This window comes from Elgaria multicarinata, chromosome 3 (assembly GCF_023053635.1).
Source record: "Elgaria multicarinata webbii isolate HBS135686 ecotype San Diego chromosome 3, rElgMul1.1.pri, whole genome shotgun sequence".
Classification (NCBI taxonomy): domain Eukaryota; kingdom Metazoa; phylum Chordata; class Lepidosauria; order Squamata; family Anguidae; genus Elgaria; species Elgaria multicarinata.
Window position 1 is genome coordinate 109,272,310 of NC_086173.1, and position 19,909 is coordinate 109,292,218.

Below are 19,909 nucleotides of genomic sequence, written 5' to 3' on the forward strand. Positions count from 1 at the left end.
GAGTTCAACAGGCTAGAGCAGCTACCTCTCTTCTCCTAGCCACCTCTCTTCTCCTAGCCAATTCCCTGTCTAGGAAGGAGAGGTTTAAGATCATGATCTCTTCCTGCCCTGTGGAGAGGAGGTATGGCATGAAGGAGAAATATCTGTGCACCGTCAGGGACAAATGGTTTGGGTCCAGGTTACTTGCGGGATCGCCTTCTCCCATATAGTCCGCCCCGCACACTCAGGTCCTCTGGGGTGAACTTACTTCAGTCAACTAGGCTGACATCAGTTTCCCAGAGGACCTTTTCTTCTGTCGCCCCCAGATTGTGGAATGGCCTGCTGGAGGAGATTCGTAAAATTAACTCTTATGTGTGATTTTAAGGCAGCTTTAAAGACTAGCCTTTTCCAGCAGGCCTATCCAGATCAATGTTAAATCATGAATTTTTAAGATGTATTGATTCCTGTTCTAATGTTGTTCCCCGCCGTGATCTAAAAGGAGAGGCGGGTAAGAAATAAATGTATTATTATTATTATTATTATTATTATTAAAACGCTTGCCCATGCCTGATATAGATGGAGCTATTAAATTCAAAGGTCCAAAGCATTCTACCAACACACACTTCTTGCTCCATCAGTATTCATTACTAAATTCATTGGTGGGGAGGAAAATCAAAGCAATAGCATAAACTAAATAAACTGAGAGAAACAAGCAAGGTTATTATTATCATAATTTATTCCAATTACAGCATTTGGGGTTGCTGGTAAAAACTTGAATCCATTTACTTATATCCAGTGCTAGCTAAGAGAGATACACACTATTCAGCCAGTAAAAACTTTCCATATTTTAGAAAAATGTTTTATGATTTACAGCTGTGGTTAAGCTGACAGCAAAAAGTAAACCTTAAGATATAAGTTATGATACCAACTCTTCACCTGATTAAAAAATGAGTGAAAGTCCATAAAGAGAACCCACACAGCACGCCTTGTCCTACCCAAGCCAACTAACATTAAACAAAAAAGTGCAATTCCCTCTCTCCTCTGTTCAATTCTTCTGCACCACATCCATAGTATTTACCTACTATACAGCTAATATATGTCCCCCCCCCTCATCCAACTGCTCTAAAAACTCATTTCAAGATTTTAGCTCACTCTCCTCTCTAAAGTTGCAACATTGAGGCCCCTTGGGTCTAAAATCCTAAACTAGATTTAATTACTGTTAATACCACACCCATCCAACAAGTCAGTGAACCAACTTCACTCAGTTCACAATCTAAAAATACACAAGCTGTTCCAAATGTTCTTAAGTGATACTATGTGCAGTGAATAGAGCACATTGCTAATTGATACCGTTTTATTAGGATCTGCCAAAACACAAGCAATTTTGGTTATACCACAGCTGTATTGGAACACCAAGCTGGAAAGTAAACAGCACTGCTGTCATGAACTTAAGATAATTCAAGCAGCACTGAAACGCCTAACTTGTACCTAACAGGTCTTATCCAACAATGACTCTACAGACTAATGTAAAATGGAACATATATAATTCAAAAGCCAACTATCCACAACTTTTGGCAAGTTAAAACCAGTCATACTATTTGATTTTGATCATATTTATACTATTGTGAAATAGTTAAGCTTATCCTAAAGTGCCTGCTGCAAAAACGAACAGCACAACCTAGTCCTACCTACAACTACAATTGGGGGGCTGTTCATCTTTTAATACCACTGTTCAAAGGAGCAGTTAGATATATATATATCTATTATGAATAAAAAACTTCAAGCACAAACCTTAAATTCAATTTCTCGGATTAGCTTAACAGTGGCTAAACTTTAATGCTTAAGGAGGATCTGGCCTCATGTAAAATGGTTAATAGACTGCTCCAGCAAATAATTTCAGCATGAAATTTAAGTTAGTAACGCTATATATTACTAAAACTTTTTCATTCTACATAGCAGCAGCTTTCTAAACAAAATTGCAATTTAGCAACAAAGAAAACCTGCAGAATAAGACAGACTCCTTGAAATTTGGATCTTGACTGAAAGTCGGCCTTTGTTTAGAATTAGAAAGGATATATAACTAAATACACTATCAGCAATGCTGTGGCAAGTATCAACTTCAAGTAGTCTCCAATGCAGCTAAGCCAATGATAAGTATTGTAACAACTAAGAAAGAAGTGTCAGCATTGCCTAAACAATCTCTATTATATTTTAACAGCAACTGTTCTTATCATGTCCTTACCTCACAAGTCTACCAATTGTTGATTTGTGTTATATTATGCATTCAGTGACCAACTCATATTTCTGCTTAAGTACAAAATTTTTAAAACATAAACATATAAAACTGCATTATACAGATATAGGCCATTGGCCTATCTAGCCCCAAAATGTCTATTTTTGCATCTTCTCTTCCAAGGTCTTTCTAGCAGTGGCCTTTCCAAACCCTGCTACTCAACATCCTGGAATAGAGATTCCAGTGGCTGAACTTGGAGCTCTAAATGTGCAAAACAGCAGTATAATCTCTTAGTTCCGTCCCAAAATAAATATATGCAACACATTACAAAAAGATTGCCTAGAATTACACCTTCTTTTATGATTTAGATCAGGAATTTCATAAAGTCTGTGGGTACTTTGAGATTCATGGTTCCTAGCACTGCCAAAAGGCTTGTACAGCTAGCTATTCTGTCTTGTTTGTCTTAATGGATTGGATGGGGGAAGGGGCAGAAGAAGCAGTGGAGAACACAAGAAGGTTGCAAGTGGAAGATGATGTCATCTAGATTACTCTCCCAGGTAGAATTCTGTAAATGAGGCACCAAAATAGCATGGCAAAAGTCTCCTCTTATTCAAATAATCGTTCAGTTCTGACTTTTAGGCTACAAGCACATTTACTGAAAATGGTGGAACTTACTTCCAAGTAAACATTGATATGACTAGGCTATTAAGAGTCTTTAATTTAACACTACACACAGAAATCATGCACTTGTTTACATAAGCATGATTTCCCCACTCCAATAAAAAAACCCAAAACTCAAGGCAAGCCTGCTTATATTACCATCACTGGCTTGGTTTGCATTACCTAACTTTGTTTGATCTTACACAAATCAAGACCAGCTAATTTCAAAGAAAATCTGAGTAGACTCAAACAAAGACTACTTATCCCCTACATTCTTGAAGATTTATGATGGCCATAAGAACAACGATAAAAGTTCTTTCAAGATATTTTCTGTTTTCAGTACACATAGATTCACCTTAACTTCTGTGCAGGCTTATGCAACTAAGTTGTGAAATAGCTACTAAATTCCCACCTCTATACCATCTACCTTAAGGCAACCAAAAACTGTCTCCTGCATTTTCGCACCCCACCGATGAACTAATTTACGACTACTTTTAAAGGTTTGATTTCAAATGCATTTTACAGACCCAAACAGGAGGGTTAACAGTGGAATTAGTCCCACCGAAATCAATGGGTCTTTCTCCCGAGTCGTCACGCATATGATTGCACTGTAAAGGATTCGTCCAGAGGATGCTGCTAATATTGCCATCGCGGTGCAGGCAAACGCATTTCAAAGCACACCGGCACTTCGGTTGAGCAGCGCTGTTCCATACAATACCACAAATCACTGGTCCAAATCACCACATATATTTGACTAACTCGTGGCGGGGTGGGAAAGACGATCAGACGAAGTGTAACTACTCTTGAATCACCGGGCGATACGCTGCCACGACAACCAGACGTCGCATCAACCCGCCGAAGCGCCAACTCGCTGCCCGATGATACTGGCCAGAGGCGGCGGCGACAGCATCCATTCCCACCCTTGTCAATAAAGCGGCGAACCTGCTGCATCGCGTTGTTGGACGCCAGTAGGCAGATGCCTACGTTGCATGCCACACACACACACACACACACACACGTTGCCTAAAGTGCAGGATGGTGCGCTCTCCCCCACCCGAAAATTAAAAAAAATGAGGAAGGAACAAGAAAGCGAGAAAGCTAGCAAGCAAGAAGTGGGAAGGGCCGGAATGTGTAAGAACGTCAAGAGCTGGGTCCCTTCGCAGGCAGAGGCAGTGAATGGGGCTCCAAGTGGGTGTCCCGTCCGAAGTGGGCGAGGGGACTCACACGCAGCTGGGAATGGGGACAAGCCCACCGACCGCTAAACCGGGCGACCCCACAGCGCTCCTTCTTAGCCTCAGGGGCTTCCTGGGGCAAACGGAGCCGTCCAAGCAGACTCAGAAGCCAAGTACAACGGCGGCGGGAGCAGCGCCTTCCCCGCAGCAACTCCAGTCTGTTCTAGCCTCCCGCTACTGTATGCATATACATACACACACCTCGACACAGCGGCACCTTCCCCATCTCCGCGGACGAGTCAATCCCATTGCCAGGGCTCCGGCTGCAACAGACCCACCCCTCGCTCCTCACTATCCCCACCAGCCCAGTACCTGTCCGACTCCCGGGTGCCGTCGCCGTCCCGGCTCAGAGAGTTCGTCCCTCACTCAGAGCCGCCCGCTCCGCTGCCCATCTAAAATGGCGGCCCGACTAACAGCGAGACATTTATTCCGAATCCATCGAAGCTCTCGGCCCTCGATTCCCTGCGCCTGGAGCGCCGAAACTTCGGCGTCTCGAGTTGACTCTCGCCCCGCCCCTTTCCCCCTCCCTGGAGTCATCCGCCTGTCTCGCCGCCATTAGAAAGTAGGGCCGGGCTGAGGGACGGAGTGTCTCCGAGTTAAAGAGCGCCACCGATGCCCTTGGGAGGCAGGAAAATCGATCGAGCCAGAAGGTTGTGAGGCGAGGTTGGGGAGACACACGGTGCCCACCCGCAGCCTGCCTGGCCTTGCCTAGACAGGGATTAAGTTTACCAGATGTCGCTTGTTTTCAGGGATTCCTCCTGATCCTCAGAGCACCGCACGCAGCCCGGGGCGGGGGGCGCTTCTTAGAACGCCCTGTTGGCCGTGCATTCCCAGTTGACAGACCCAGGACACGTGCCCTGGTCCCTGTCACCAATGCACAGCCCTATGCCTGTCTGACATTTCAAAATGTAAGGGGCACCATTACTAAAACTGAAGGCAGCAGGGTGGAACTGCTGCTTCCCAGCGAGAGAAGTTTCTCATTAGCAATTTGGTTTTACCATTTATATTGGAACCGTCAGGGTTAGCCGCGTTACTGTATTGTAGCAAAACCGAGAAAACAGTCTTGTGTCATCTTAAATGACTAACAAATTTCATGATGGCAGAAGTTTTCGTGCCACATGGGCCAGAACTCACCATCAGATGCACAATTCATATCATTTGCTCCCATGCAAAACCCATGTGTTAGCTTATTATCAGTAGCAAGATGATTCTGCCATATTTTCAAATTTGGCCTAACTACTAAAGGGGTTGAGTGTGATCATACCTTTGAAGGCATGGTTGGGCATCTAGCAGAGGCCCACAGCCCAGCAGAGCCCCACTAACAAAAGTCCCCTGGACTTGCTTTTCCTCTTGCAACCTGCTTGTTCACTTGCCTCTTGCAGGCAAGCATCCAGGCAATGGTGGCAGTGAGAAAAAGCAGCAGCAGATGCCATAGTCTACATGCAAGCAAGCAAGTGGTACCAATGATGAGAAAGGGTGATGAGCAATAGCAGCTGGAATACAGATACCATATAGATGTTATTTTGAAAATACAATATCTAGCTTTTGATTTAATTAAAAACAACAACAACCTTCTTGCATTTTCCAAGTGCCTGTGCTGATGTAGCCAAAATGGTACTATCCGTTTTGGAGGTATCAGGAGTACAAAAAACACATACATACCCACCCCCCACACACACATTTAGAAAACAAAACGAAAGAGCCCAATGAGAACCGGGCATGCTCAGCGCGGAATGCCTACTGTCTGTTGGAGAGGGGAAATCTGAAAACTGGTGGAATGGAGCGTTCTGGAAAAAGCCAGGGCTGATTGGCTAGAACACTAAAGCGGAAAGCTTTGGCTATCGGGTAGTATAGAAATGTAATAAATAAATACTGCAACATTTTGTTGCAAGGAAGTCACACTTATATACTAGAACTGAGCTGGAGCATTAGGCTCAGCTTATTACAATGGTTTCAGGGGTGAGAGCAAACAGTGCAGCTGAAGCACAGTTTTTTTGGAGTGGGGAAAGGTGAATTCAATACATGTTCAGGGTATGGGGGGCTTATCTATATGATACAAAGCAAAGGCAGTATAGGGTTTAGAATTTTTTCCCTTTTAAACAAAAACATTTTGTCACTGCATTTAACTATACAGCCTTAACCTCTCTGGTTATTTACATAAATTAAAAATTAAGTGTTAGACAGTATCCTAGAGTCTGGGTCCTGCTTCTTACTGGCAGTGCTGTTTAGTTGCTTTCAACTAGAACTGAGTTGAGTGTCCTGGGATAAAATAAAGAAACGTGCTGATGGAAGGCATGCTGGACTAGATGCATGGTGATGGGCAAGTGAACCTGACAAGACACATCAGAACCCATGTTTCATAAAAAGGTTAAAAGGTAGTAATAAGTAAGATAATCTATACTTGTGGATAGAGCACTATAGTTTCATTCTTTTCTTTTAAAAAACAACAACCCCAAAACCTTCATATAACCCATGTTCTGTTCTAGGGTTTTGATTAACCATTGCATAAGCCATACTCGCTGGGTTCACATGACATGACAATTCCCAAGGTGCAAAGTGGCATGCACAGGTGCACAGTTTATCATGGGTTAAATAACCACAATGAGCTGCACCGTGTCATGTGAACCAGATCATTGATTAGTTCTTGTCACAACGGGCTCACATTACAATTGCTTTCCCCAGTCCTAGCAGTTTCTCCCTATTAAAGAATGGGACTCTAGTTATCCTAAGTGATTCAGTTGAAGAGTGTTTGGAAAGTCTTTCAGTGCAGTAAACTCTTATTCTTGCTTCTTTGTTCTCTCACAACATGTGTGTGAGGAAAGCTATCCACATTCTAAGACATGGATTTGGCTTGGAAATGGGAATTGAACATTTAGAACTTTGTAACAAATCCAAATATGTAGTCTTCCTTCATAGGACAGAAAACTTTTCAGAAACTTGTTAATGTTTTGAAATCCAAGCAACCTTATTGCATAATATAAATCTAACCACTATTTTACCTCCAGCTTTGAACCTTCTGTACCCTCCAACATGATTAAATGCTTTGTTTTGTTATATGCTGATAAAATTTTTGGTATTTATTATCTTTCTAATAGGGGGAGAAACAGTACAATTAGTAGGAAGAACATTCAGATGATAGAACTCCAAAGAGAATTTCCAGTCAAATTCAAGGTGATTACATAAGGAGGTCCTTCTTTTGTCATCCCCCAATCGCAACAGAAATCAGTTTATAAAAGACACAGGCCCCATCACCACTAACAGTCCAGCATCGGCAAACAAGGGGACTTCATGTAACTAGCCAAATCAGAGTCCAGACTTAACTAAGCTCTTTTTGCAAGAGAAGAGTTGTTATGCTGCTGCTTAGATAGGATGATTTGTTTCACTGTAGTTCAAGATGACTGTGATACATAATTATATTGACATGGGATGCATAGCAAATATATAATAAATTTTGATCTTATTTAAGACCAAATAATGGTTGATCATATAAACAAGATTTTTAAATAGTGTATTTTTGATTGTGGAAATCATGGTATTACTGTAGTAAAAGATGCAGGCTCCTTCCATTTCCCTAAAATGGGTGGGGAAATTTGTTTATCCTGAAGGCCAGATTGCCACCTGGTAGGGTGACCATATAAGGTGCCCTGCCCTCTTTTAAATCTGGCCACTCTGGTATAGCTCCTGCACCTTTAACTGTTGTGATGAAGAGGAAATTTCACCAGGTTCTCCATATATACAAATGACACCTGCTGAAATTCCCTTTTCTATGCAACTGTTAAAGATACAGGAACCCTGTCCTTTTCATATGGTCACCCTACCACCCGGGAAATTTCCTGGGGGCCGCATGACAGGAGTGGATGTGGTCAGAGCCCAATCTGGGAGCGGTCACCCACTCTCATATGCACATCCCATTCACACACCCCGAAAGAAGCTCCCTCTTTGTTGCTGCTTCTTTGAGACTTCCTCTATCAAAGCGTGGTTGGCAGGGAAAGGCAAAGGGTATATTGAGCCTCTTCTGGGAAGAGAAGAAGCATTGCCGAGGGACTCCACAGGCTGGATAGGGAGGCCTCGCTTGGCCTAATCTGTCCCATGACCCTGTCCTATAACACACATCATTAGAAAATGTCTTACAAGTTATAACCTACAAATGCCGTTTCCAAAGTAGGTTTGGAAGAGGGCAACAAGGGAGAGACCCTTCTCAGTGGTGTCCCCCTGTCCCGCTGGCACTAACACTGTGATCTTTTTGGCACCAGGGTAACACTTTTGTCTACTCCCAGGCATTTGACAGCATATGATGGGGCTTTTGTTTGTGTGTGTGTTTAAATCAGTTTCTGGTAGTTTTATTGTTAATTGTTTTTAATTTGTTTTCAAACTTTTAAATTTATTGATGTTAACGGTTTTATGTTGTGTTTTATTGTGCTGTCAACTGCCCAGAGCTATTGGGCAGCGTAGAAATGTAATGAATGAATAAAAGAACTACGCATGAAACTAATTCCTTGATATTGTTACACATCCCTCACTTTCCCAAGTGTTAAGAAGTCCAAGGGCAGTGCTACTGGGACTTAATGAATGGGACTTAAGTTAGTCATGACTAATTTAAACCCCATACATTTCAATGGATCTACTCTAAATAGGACTTATGCTGAATTTTACCCTTTGGATGAGAGAACACTGCAAACTGATCCTGGAGTCTTTGCAATAGCAGTTTGTTTACATGTGCACTCATAATATATAAGTGTGTGTGTGTGTGTGTGTGTGTGTGTGTGTGTGTATGCGCATGCATGCAAAACACAATGGAAGCAAGCTGTTTATCCTAAAGCAGGCAGCAACTGCTGTCCCTGGATTAAATTCCCAATGCAACAGTGCAGCTCTCCTGGCTACTTCCAGTCCAACTAATTTTAGCTCAAAATACTTAAGTTCTTGACTGACGGTGCTCCTAGGGGTAATTATCTAAGGGTAATCATCATAGTGCATTGTATAGCTATGCTGTCTTTTGGAAGATGCAGTGTGAAAACACAGGAGGGCTACCAAAGAAAGCTTACTTTTTCTTGAGCCACCCCATCCCATAAAATTCCAGGTGGGGCACAATAAAAGCCTCATCTGAAAGTGCTTTGACCTTCCTCTCTGTCTCTCTCAAATCCAAAACCCCAAATTCTTTCCCTTTCTCTCACACCCAGACCCACCCATGTAGAGCACAGATTTCAAACCCAACCTGAGCAGGTAAATTGTTCATTAAGGCAAAGCACCTAACCATTAGCAATTTCAAACAATCATTCCTTACAACTAGCAATCAGCTTAACAAAAGATGGTTTCTCTGATTTATTTAGAATGGTGGGACCCAAATAAAGCAGATGGATAGATTAATGAAAACAACAATAACCTACATCATAGGGCTATTATGACAGTAACTATAACAAGGCATGCAAACCACATTGTAAATAACATTGCTGTATATATACCTATTATCTCAAATAATTATTATTCCTATTTAATTGCATTGTTTACCTCATAAATTGCTGGGCTTTACAAACTGTATATTTAGAGTCCAATCTGATGCATGTTTACTTAGAAGTATGTCCCATGACGTTCCATGGTGCTTGTTCCCAAGTAAGTGTGCAAAAGGTTGTAGGCTAAGGATCAAGTTGCACATCATTTTAAATATGTTGTGTCGCACCATAGAATTACAGCGATGTAATTACAGCGATGTACAAGCTTTAACCAAAGCTGTTAAATCTGATTGCCTTTGTAACATGTTGCCTTAAGTGACATCTGCATCACTCTGGTGGCATCCCAAGAAATTGCTTGGATATAAGGCAACACATTCTATGTCCTGACAAATCTGAAGCAGTTGTGGCAAACAATGCTTTCCAAAGATAATGTGAATTCCATGCAAGTTTTTATCACGACCAAACTGTTATTTCAGTCGTTGTCTGATGAAGGCCTCCCAAATTGTGCAAGAGTTCCTATGGACCTGTGCCAAACTGTTCCGTTCTATGCAGCCCTAGCCTGCCACATCAGCTCATCTCTCCATCTGGCTCACAACCATCCAAATGTTTCGTTTGCAGCTCTCCCTCAGACATTTAGTCCACAGTAATGCCTTTTCAATTTAGATATGAAGCTTGTCTGCTCCAGAGAATCTGGTTCAGTCACTGTGCCTTTTCCTTTGTTCTAGGAGTATCTGTCTAGAATATGTTTTATTTGCAGCTTTAATAACAAATAGTTTTCAGTATCCATTCTGTATGAAACATGTAACACATACAGAATCCCATGGGGCTCACTGGAATAGTATTAGAGGTGAGGTGGTAGTGGAATGCTTCAGGGTTTACTTTTAAAACATTTTCTTGGCTGAATATTTGGATATACAAAATTAAAGAAGGCAGTAGAAGAAGGCAGCTGTTAGAAGAACAAATCTGTTTGAGCGTTTTCTGCCGGGCTTTAAGCATTCAAGCGGATATATAGAATGATGTCTGGAACCCCTGCCTTTTTGGCCACAGCATTATCCCTATGGTTGGTGTAATTCTGAAGAAGCAAATCAGCGAAAACAGGATTAATTTACACAAGTAGCTTATTAAGCCTATTGAAGGAAAAAAGCCTATTGAAAGAAATTTATGTTAGCCTATTGAAAGAAAAACCCTACTGAAAGAAATTTATGTTAAAAGCCTAAAAAGCCTATTGAATTTTTTTTATGTTAATTCAAAAAATAATGTGAAAAGCCTATTGAAAGACATTTATGTTAATTCAAAAAATATTGTGAGATTTTGTTATTGAAAGAAGTCTATGTCAAATTAAAAAAAAAACATTATTGAGATTTTCTATCACCCTCTTTGTTAATATGTTTAGTATTTAGAATATTGAATATTTGGATAACCAGATTCTTCCAGGAAGGCTGGACCATGTGGAGTTGTATTAACTGATAGCCTGTGCTACAATGTTCTGTTTTTCTTTGTCCTAAAAAGCATGTGGCACAGACTGGTCAGTACATAACACCTTTAATTTGATCTTTAACTCCTCTGAGCTTTTAATTTTTCCTCTTAAGCCAATAAATAGCAGGCACCTTTAAAGCTCATGGCAGGTATCTATGTATACTGGCTGACCCTGTGAAAAATTATCATCTCAATTTCTACATGTCCACCTCAACAACAAAGATTTTACTTCAACTGACAGTTCTCAGAGCAAGAGATAATTCTCCGTAAAAAGGACATGCACGTCTTGTCTGGGGGAATCACAAATTCCTCTTTGATTTTCCCCCAATTCAAGGATGATGATGATGATGATGATGATGATGATGATGATGATGATAATAATAATTCTTACCTGCCTCTCCATTTTGATCAAGGTGGATAAGAACAACAATAAGCAATAAAACACATAATAGGTGTGTGTGGGTGTGTAAAATAGAGAGAGAGAGAGAGAGAGATGTCTTGGAGCAGTGAGCTGCACAATTTAAGTTACTTGATTTTGATTTATCTTAGCTATAATTGTACAATTTTCTTCTTGAAGGCTCATAATGAGAGTGCCTGAAAGAGTCTGTTATACAGTTTCTGCTTATAGCTCTTGGGCTTTTTCCTGAACTTTAAGCTCAGCTGCAATTCCAAAGAACTGCAGCAATTAAGAGTAATTAAATTCAGAATCTAAGCTCCCCCCACCCCAAGTTACCTGGAATGCCCTTGGAACACTCACCCACCTAAAAGGTATGGGAGCTGAAAATGGTTTTTGTTCTGCCTCAGGGCATCGATGTAAGGACGCCAACTTCACACACAGCATTTTCTTTTCCCCCTCCCCCCTTCATACACATTCTTATCAAAAAGCTTGTGTATGCTGCAATCAAGATCGCTCATACATCTGTTTTAATGTATATACCCACTCCAGGAAGCTACAAGTGGCAGCTGATTCCCAATACACATCTGTATGATAAAATAAACATAAGAACAGTTTTCACTATGGTTTCCTGTACATTTTTTGACAAAAATATGTCTTGCAGCAAAAATCACAAGGAGCCCTATGACATCTTAAAAGATTCACAATTTGTCCAGATTGCACTCACAGAATGACCACATTGGAAGGGACTCCAAAGGTCATCCAGTCAAATCCCCCCAAGTGTATGATATTATTACAAAGAAGGCAAGAGCTGATGTCCTGAAATCCCCACTTCTCAGAGAAAGGGGAGAGCAAAAACTGCACAGATGTTAACTGACTTGGTTAAACATTCAGTGATATAAAATAGTAGCACAATATTCCGCAAACATGGTATGCTGTTCTGCGGCACACAGAAATTAGGCAACACACCCACGCAATGCGTTAATACTCCTTGTGACCTTTTATACATTTGTGTAATGTGGAACAGGTGCACATTAAAGCTGACCCAGAATATGTATTCTAATTAGCTGTGGGAAAGTCATTTTGCATGGATGAGAGCCTATTTTTAAACATAAATGGGCCATAATTTATGTAGATTAAATGGAAGCAGGTTGGCAAAATTGAAAAACAAGATAGTACATACATCATGATCCATCGTGGATTGATTCCAAATACTCATGTGACAAAGTGGCTGGCTAAATTGAAAAGCAAGATTAGATAGATAGATTCATTGTGGGTTGTTTCCAAGTATGATGAAATCATAGTGGTAGGCTTGTAGTTATCTAACACAGTCTAACATCAGAGACCGAGGGCGAAGTGGTCACACCTGAGCTTGTTGAAGCTCAGCTCAGTGCCTTAGCTAATGGTCAACTTGAGATGAAGTGGCCTGCTGCCATTGTAGTTCAATATCAATGCCAGCCCAAGAAATTTTGCTGCCTGAAGCAGAGCATGTAATGGCGCCCTACCCCTTGCTAGGGCCAACACTTTATAAAAACAGCCTTCCCCAACTTGGGGCCCTCTTGATGATTTGTCATTCAGCTCACATCAGCCCTAGCCAATATGACCAATCATCAGGAAGGCTAGAAGTTGTACTCTAAAACTTTTGGAGGTTTTAGAGTACAAAAATCCCTTCCTCTGGGATGAGGAAGGCTGCTTTAAAAAAAAAAAAATGTACAACCATCTCCCTGCTGGACAAAAGTCATGAGTGTGAGTTCAGTGTAATAAGTGCCAGGATTTCATGGGATCATTCCCTTCAGGCCAAGTTAGCTGACCTGGAGAATTTGAGAGAGGCTTGTAGAGGAAACCATTGTGGACATGATAGCAGCATCCCACTCTCAGGGTAACAGGTCCTCTGCTGACATGAAGAATGAGAGCCTTGGGGAAGGAGGGCATCATCTGAGGAAAATGGAGATGATCCCTTAGAAGGGACCCATTCCATGGGAGATGAACAAATATTCTCATGCACGGTGGATATGCCTCTGGGGAGCAGAGGGCCCATGGTCATGGGAGATTAGTTAACATAGGCAGCTGGGTTTGTGATGGCCATGTAGGCCATATGGTGAGTTGCCGGTCTGGTGTGAAGGCTGTGTATGTCTCATGTTGTTCAATAGACTGGTAGGTCATACTGGGGTGGCGTCAGTGGTCATAGTCCACATCAGCACAGTGAAATGAGGAAATGAAATCATGAGGTCCTAGAAGCCAATTTTAGCTTCCAAGCAAGAATTGGAAAGCCAGGACCTCTATGGGCCGATCTACACCAAGCAGGATATAACACTTTAAAAACAGTATGAAAATGGTATTTGTAATGTGTCCTGGGCCTGAACAGTTGTCATAACCATTATAAACCATTATAAGCAGTAGTGTAGATCCTGCCCAAGTTAGCTTTCCTCTGAAATGCTGTCTGTTCCATATGTATGGCCTGCCTGACAAGCAAAGCTGAAGGGGTCTCAATGTGTGGATGAGATGGTGCTGTAAGGAGGAGAGGTTTAGATTTCCTAGGCACTGGGGAACACTGTAGGGACAAGCCAGGCTCAATTTGAAACAGAATGGAACCAGACTGCTGGTGCTTAACATCAAAAGGATGGCAGAGCAGCTTTTAAACTGACCCCTGGGGGAAAGGTGACAGGAGCTGGGGAGCTTCTGGTTCAGGATGAATCAAGCACACTGCATAAGGGTAAAAATGTATTTGATTGTACTAGGGCAGACAGGGTAGAAATAGGCCATGCTTATACAGTATGTTTTTAGATTGTTGGTTGTTTTTATGCTTTTTATGCTTTTATTTTTTGTGAACTGCCCAGAGAGCTTCAGCTATTGGGCGGTATAAAAATGAAATAAATAAATAAATAAATAAATAAATAAATAAATAGTACATGATAGCCATTTAAAGGACCCCAGGGGCATATGCACACAACAGAAACATTTGAAGGGGGACACGATGTATAGGTGTTTCTGTGCTATAAGCCGCTGAGACAAGATGGGGAGGTTGTAGCGCTTGTTTTTAAAGAAAATCATAGGGATGGTGGGGAATAATAGAAACCTGATGGAATAGAGAGAACCAGTGGGATATGGTCATTTCTGGATGGTGTCTTCAGGGTGCTGAGTTGGCGCTGTGTTCCTTAAAAACCCAGTGTTTTCTCTCCGCTGGGGTGGCATTGGGTAATCCTGATGCCGAAGAGGGAGTGCGGAGTTTTGGGATGGTCATCCGGGGACCAGAGTTGCCTCTGCCCTCTTCCTGGTGGAAGGCAACCAATCGCAAGTTGCCTTCCACCAGGCACCACCCAGCCACACCTCCGCTGCGGTTCCGGAGCAAGTTGAGGGGCCTGCGCTTCCTCACTTCGTGCCTCTGGAGAAAAGTGTTGGGGGTAAGTCCTCGACTTTTTTCCTCTGCAACTTGGGCAGAAAGCCCTGGGGTGGGTGCACAATTGCAGCGTTGTTGTGTAACTTTCTGAGTGTTTAGACATCCCCCAGGATATAACTACTGAGAAGGTTGTACTACACAGTAGGGCCTGTCCTAGAGCCTGTGAGCTACAAATTCTAGAATGGAAACTCCTTTTCACTACACCAGTAAATTCAGCTACTTTCCTTTTGTACTGTCTGCACTGCTAATGCAATGGGAAATATTAATTCCAGTTTGTCTGTACATACTGAGAGTATTCTTTTAAAAAATATTCCTGACTTTTCTTTCTTAGAGGCACTGAAGGCAAGTTTACAACACAAATCAATAAAAACAATACTGCTAGAATTGCTGAGGGAGTAAACTGCTGATGTTTGAGAGGGCAAATGCAAACAAACCCAGAGAGAGAACATGAAATTGCAGAACCAATGCATTAGAATATAGGAGAATGGTGGCAACGCAGAAAACTTTTTCAGAGAGTCTATTTGCATTACAAATCCACCCTCAACTGCCTTACTCCGAGATGTGTTACAAGTCTTATGTATTACGCTTGATTTTGGCACAATCGTTTGTTCTGGTATGCTAGGGGCCTGGAATCCCGTCGAGCTGTGATGTAACCACTCTGGTAGGTTATAAATAACATGAGGTAGCAGTACATTGTATTCTATTATTGTTTCTGCTTTTTGTGACCTCCAGTGCACTAGAGGGGAAATCCTTCATGTTGAAGAAAACGTGTTGTGTTTTCAGAGAACTTCAAGAACAGCTTGTAGGTATCTGGCCAACCACATAGCAAAGATATGAAGGACAAGACATTGCAAGCCTAAAAGATAAGGAATGCTAATTTATGTCTTCTTTTTTTATGAATACACAAATTTCTCCCTATAAATTTAGATAACTGATTCATAACTCAACTACTTAATGGTGAAAGATGCAAATGTGGAAATGATTACTATAATTTAAATAGAAATTCAATAGATCTCACCAGAATGAGGAAGACTGTGACCAAATAACATCGCAACTTTGGCAACTTTAAGGCTCCTGTTTTCCTGTCTTCTTATGGTTCTTTATATTTAAACTGACTTGGACTGGATTGCACTTCAAATACAAGCCTGTAAATAGGGCACATGGCCATCATACATCCTTATATGTATGCTGCCAAGAGCAGAATGCTATAGACCCTTCTGCACAAAGCATCTTGTGTGTGTAAGAGTGTCATCACGCAGGGAAAAATCATATTTCATTACCGTCGCTTCTCTGCCCATGCGTTTGTCCCTCATTACTTCTTCTTTCCAAAGAGGAAGTAAACAATGTGCACGTGGCCCATTCAGTGGGCTGTTTTGATCGCGCTGCTTTTCCAGCACACAGCGGGGGATAGCGGCAACTTCTGTCTTTAAAAATAAGTCGGACTTACTGGGGTGTTTTTTTGTCGCATGAAGAAGACTAGAAGGGGCGAGAGGCACGTGGGATGAAGAGAGGGACCTGTGAAAATCCATGAGTGCCCAGCAAGGATTGTGCAATAAAACACTCTTCTGATGATGCCCTAAGTTCATTCCAAACTACTCTCCTTCTATTTGAGTTAAGTTGCACCACAGAAACCAGCAAACCAACACTGGAATCAACTGCTTATCAGGCTGCAGATAAGGAGCAAACCATTTCTTCGTAAATGGAAAACATGTGCAAGTCATGACAAAAAAATAGCCCTGCTTTTATGTAGAACCTTGGTTACTTGTTTTTATAGGAAGGGAAGCATTCTTTAAGAAAAGTGCTAAAGTGTTTGTTTTGCACCGTGAATTAATGGGAAGAATGTACAACAAAGCCAAACTATGCTACTGCTGAGAAGTGGCATGGAACAGTAAATATTAAGGGTCAACAAGCCACTAATAACAGCAGATTGGTAATCTTAACATCTGTCAGCTGACTAAGAGCTACTGTAATGTGGGCTCTACAAAACCTTGGCAATCCGGTTCACTGAAGAGTATTTGCCTAACAGCAATGGGAGGGAAACTGGTACAGTACAATTAACCAACTGCTGCTATCTGGCTCAAGCTTTACAGCAATCAGAAGTGTTTAATCATTCTACAGCATTGTAAACTATGGTGCCCACACATTTCCTTTACAGGGAACTATTCTACCCATTACGCAGAATGAGGTGGTAGGCTGAAATGGTATAATTCTAGATTGCCGTGTTTCAGACTGCAGGAAGAGAGCACCATATTTTTCAAATGCTCCCTATGAAAAGGTTCTTACCTGTATTCAACATCAAGGAGAGGGATATGCTAAACTTTTACCCTTCATGTGATGATTTACTACACATGACAAAAAAAAAGAAAAAATAAGGTTCCCATTTGCAGTATGAAGTGGTACAGTTCAAAATTCTTTTAGCTCAGTATGAGAAACAGGAAAAGAGTGAGTAGAGTGTGAACAACTTGAGGACCGTCTACCTGCCAAAGATTCTGTGTTACTGTCAGGAAACACATGGAAACACACACACACACACACACACACACACACACACACTCACACACAGAGTGCCTTTAACTGTCTTGTCCCCTGGTTTTGGCTTGTTCCCATCTTTTGCAGACATGTCTTAGGTGAAATTAGAAACGAATTTTTACAACTCCTACAACTTCTCCTCACAGCCCGGAGGGAACAAATATTGACATCACAATTAATCAAGCATGGATAACCCCTAGTAAGACTCAACCATCCATGTTTGCATAAGAAGAGCCATGCTGGATCAGACCTAAGGTATATCTTGTCCAACATTTTGTTCCCACAGTAGCCAATCACAATGGGAAGCCCGCAAGCAGGACATGAGCACAAGAGCACCCTCCTGGTCATGTTTCCTAGCAACTGATATTCAGACGCATACTGGCTCTAATTCTGTAGGTAACATATAGCCATCATTATGGGTAGTCAATGATAGCCTCCATAAATTTGTCTAATCCTCATATTAATCTCATCCAAGTTGGTGGCCATCACTCCTCCTACCTAGGGACAGACACATGTAATGCCCATTGGTGGGTATAAGTGATTCTGCCAAGTGAGGCCTGAAATAAGAAGGTTAAAAATGTCTGCACAGTAGTGTTAGCTGTGGAGGCAGGGCTCTGGGTATAAAAGGTTGGAGCAGGCAATGGGAAAGCTGGAAGTCACCTGTGAAAAATGCAGCAGCCTTGGCAGGCAGACAGGCAGGCAAGAGAGCTCTTATTTGCAGCAACTTTCCCTGCTTCCACCAGTGGGCTGCAAAAAGTGTCCAAAGAGGACAAGTTTGGCTGCCTATGGACTCTATGGAAAGAGCAAATCAGCAATGCAGCGCAGAGAGCTCCCCAGAGAGGTTTGCCTGGCGCCTACACTGTACTCGTTCCGTTGCCAGCTGAAGACCTTTTTATTTTCTCAGTATTTTAACATGTAATTTAACTTAAATTTAAACCTTTTTTTAAATTCTGTATTTTAACATATATCAATTTTTGCTGTGTGGTTTTATCCTGGTTGTGCTTTTTATATTGTATTTGGTATTTGTGTTTTTAGATTGTTGGTTGTTTTTTATGCTCTTCATGGTTTTAATTTTTGTGAACCGCCCAAAGAGCTTCGGCTATTGGGCAGTATAAAAATGTAATAAATAAATAAATAAATTGCAAGACAATGAAAGGAGGATGGCCAGGAGATTTTGCTGGGATGCTGATCTGCCCCCCAAAATTATCTGCCTCAAGGTGTCATGAATGGGGAGTCAAAGTCTGTGGCCAAAAAACAAAAGGAGCCATGTTGGACCTGATACTGAGGAGTGGGGACCCAAATCCAATACCTGTATTTCAGGGGTGGGCAACACCCTCCAGATGTTTTAACCTACAACTTCTATTAGATCCCACCGTTGGCAATGCTGACTAGGGCTGAGAAGAGTTGTAGGCCAAAATATCTGGATGGCCACAAGGCATCCACCCCTGCTTTGTTTCCGATTTAAAATTCTATTGAAATTTGCCACTGATATAAACATGAGCTGGTTGCAAAACAGGCAAGTACCCATACTAGTTAGTTCTGTGCTATTTTGCAGCTTGCCATTCATATTCCCTTTTCTCCCTTTACCCCCATCTGTTTCCCCCCCACCTCGATTCCAAATTTCCAAGTTGCATCACCTGCATGTCTTGTGCAGCCTCTTCTCTAAAATGAAAAACGTGTCCCAAACCAGCCTGCAATATTCACTGTCAATTGATCCAGGCACTGTATCTTGTAAAATGCTCCAGTTTTTGTCTCACCATTTATTAGGATTCACCTAAATGAGTTGCCTTGTGTTGAGCAATTGTACACTGTGAGATTTACGACGGTTCAGCATCTGATCTCAGTTGGATAAACTTTTCAACTTATCAGTTATTTTAATTGACTGGTTTCTATTCCCTGAAGTCGTTTGCTCTTCCAGTAAGAAGAACCACACAGATTCAGCTGTTAACTAACAGTCTTTCTAAGACAAAGAACAACTTTGAAGAAGCTGGAGGCATGGGAAGAAAAAGAAGGGTGGGCCAACATTTTCAAAGGACAGTCTCAACTATACTCGTCTCAAATTTGTTATTTTTAAATAAAAAATAAAAACATAGGTAAACTAAACTAAATGAAGGTGTGTATAGATCTGCAATTTGACAAGTACAGTAGTAATAGGCTTCAACTAACTCTGTTCCCCTCCCCACCCTGATACCACCCTGGAAGCAACATTCTGCACCAGATGTCAATTCTGAACACTCTTCCAAAGTAGCCTCATGCGGAAGGCAATGCAATAGTCTACCCTAGATGTGACCAAAGCATGCGTGAGAGCGGACAATTCTCCCTTCTCTAGGGTAGACTGCCATGGGCAGCCCATCCAAAGCTGTGCAAGGGTGCTCCTGGCCACAGCTGCCACTTGAGAATCTAGGAGCATGGCTGTGTCCAGGAGGAACCTCAAACTGTGCACCTGATCCTCCAGAGGGAGTGCTACCTATCCAAAATGGATAACTATCCTCTGATGGACTTTCCTAGTGGCACCTCTGTCTCATCTGGATTAAGTCCCAATTGTTATTTCCCATCCAGCCC

The 19,909-nt window shown here is 41.8% G+C and overlaps 2 protein-coding genes across 5 annotated transcripts in view; one reads left to right on the plus strand and one right to left on the minus strand.

Annotated features, from left to right (window-relative positions):
- RAF1 (Raf-1 proto-oncogene, serine/threonine kinase) overlaps positions 1-4,546 on the minus strand; it is a 53,930-nt gene extending 49,384 nt beyond the window's left edge. For 2 of the 4 annotated variants that reach the window (XM_063121233.1, XM_063121231.1), the window contains exon 1: positions 4,417-4,546. The gene's annotated coding sequence lies outside the window, so the exon portion shown is untranslated. The remainder of the gene's footprint in view (positions 1-4,416) is intronic. The other 2 variants (XM_063121234.1, XM_063121232.1) reach the window with 1 other exon arrangement.
- Positions 1-19,909, plus strand: part of MKRN2 (makorin ring finger protein 2) — a 202,759-nt gene that overhangs the window by 74,587 nt on the left and 108,263 nt on the right. The window lies entirely within an intron of this gene.